This window comes from Psammomys obesus, unplaced genomic scaffold, assembly GCF_907164565.1.
Source record: "Psammomys obesus unplaced genomic scaffold, mPsaObe1.curated_primary_1811, whole genome shotgun sequence".
Classification (NCBI taxonomy): domain Eukaryota; kingdom Metazoa; phylum Chordata; class Mammalia; order Rodentia; family Muridae; genus Psammomys; species Psammomys obesus.
In genome coordinates, this window is record NW_026590809.1 from 7,199,345 (window position 1) to 7,201,585 (window position 2,241).

Genomic DNA, 2,241 nt, shown 5'->3' on the forward strand with positions numbered 1-2,241 from the left:
TTCCTGAGGGCTATGTGACACTCCTTAGAGTCCCCAGAGCAGATGGAGAGGGAACCCAGCTGAGAAAGGGAATCTGCCATATTATGCCAAGTTCAGAGGCTATCTGGGAATACCAGACTTTGACTTTAATAGCAGGGTCCTACAATAAGCCACCTAGTTTGTAATATTTTATTACAGCATTCCAAATTCACCAAGACCACATTATCTCAATTTTAGACATGTTGACAGATTCTAACTAATATTAAAACTTTTTGATTACTGTTTGTTATGTGTATGAGAATGCGTTTTGCCTGCATATATGTGTGTGTGTGTGTATGAGTACCTGATACAGAGGTTAGAAAAAGGTATTGCACTGGGTCCACTGGAACCTGAGTTATGGGTGGTTATAAACTGCCATCTGGATGTTAGGAACCAAACTTGAGTATTCTTTGAGAGTAAGGAATGCTCTTAACCACTGAGCCATCTCTCTAGTCCAACCAATATTAATTAACAGAAAACTATTTTTCCTTCTCTTGCCGAGGACCTGGGCATTCACATTCTAGCACCCCATGGAAGCCTGCAACTATCTGTAACTTCAACTCCACAGGATCCTACATTTTCTTCTGGTTTCCAAAGGGTCCTGCATGCACGTGTTGCAATAAACTAATGCAGGACAGTATACATACACATAGATGAGGTGACTCATGTCATGGAAGATTGGAAGCAGAGAGAGACAGTGGAAGGGTCAGAGCAAGCTATAACCCCAAAGACCCCCGACCCGTGACTGACTTGCTCCAGTGCAGAAAAATGCCTAGAGTTTTTAATACCTCGAAAGACAGTGGCACTGACTGGGGACCTAGGTTTCAATGCATATGCCTGGGGAGGCATTTACATTCAAATCTCAACAGTGGTAGATTGTATTTTTCTACTACTGATCATTTATTTCCCCATTTTGTAAGCTCCCTGCTTAGATTCTTTGCTCACTTACCCACTAGAGGTTAATGCTATTTTATTCTCCTTCATCTATATGTATAACATCTTTGATTATAATGATGCTCACCTCTGTTTTATAACATTTCTGATAGTGTTTACTTTCTCTTTATTGTTTGAAAACTTCTTTTCAAACAGTGCCTGGAATCTGCTCTCATCCTGTGTCTCCACTCAGTTTCCTCAGGGCCTGAAGACAGCCCACAAAAGTCTCCGTAAAGGGAGTGGTGCCCAGCTCCTACTTTGGACACTCATTTTGTCTTTAGTGACTGTTGAACTTAACCTTCTTTCTTGGGCCCCAGTGATCTAAACTACTTGGTACACTTCAGATCCTTTATCCTTGCTTTCTCATGTCTTTTCTCCATACTGTTTCCCCACAATGATTCCTGGCAGTTGCTAAGCATTATTGTGTTGCTTTAGACTTTTGAGTATCTAATGATCCTTTCCTGGCTCATCAAGGAGAGGTGACACTTTCCACATTCCTTTCCCATCTGCAGAGATTCTAGGTTGTTGGAATGTTTTTTGACTGGCAGTTCTTAGGAGGGGACATTGGCCTCTACCTGGGTCAGGTATGGTCATTTCATTGTGGGAAGAAGAAGACCCAGTCACGAAAGGTCTCACAGTGCTGTCTCTTCCCTGGACCAAGCAGCAGACTATGGAGATGTGACGCTGGACAGCGGCCCTGGAAAGCATGCTAGTGACATGATGGCTTACTGTGGTGTCAGCACTGGCTCAGCATCCCTTCTGTGGGCTGATGGAATCGCAGGGTTTGGGGACTTTCTCCTGGATTTCCTGTTCTGGGTCATTCCTTTAGTGCAGATGTGTCTTGGTTTCATTGTTGTTGGCTTTGAATTTCTATCTGTCTTTGGTTCAAATCCTTGTCTTGTTGATTACTAGTTTTATGAACTAAAGTTGGCAGTTAAGATTAAGAGCCTGCAGACTGGGCTTGCCATCTGTGATGATCAATATTGTTAACTTGACAGGATCTAGAATCATCTAGGAGACAAGTCTCTGGGCATGCCTGTGAGAGATTATCTAGATTAGGTTATTGAGGTGAGAAGACCCGAGGTCAACATGGGCAATGCCATCCTCTGGGATGGAATCTTGGACTGAGTGAAAAGGAGTGAGTGGGCTCAGCACCAGTATTTGACACTGTTTCCTGACTACAGAGATGTTGTGATCAATAGCTCTAGCTCCTGTCTCCATGATTTCCCTGTCACAGTAGACTGTGTGATCAACAGCCTCAAGCTCCATGATTTCTCTGTCACAGTAGAC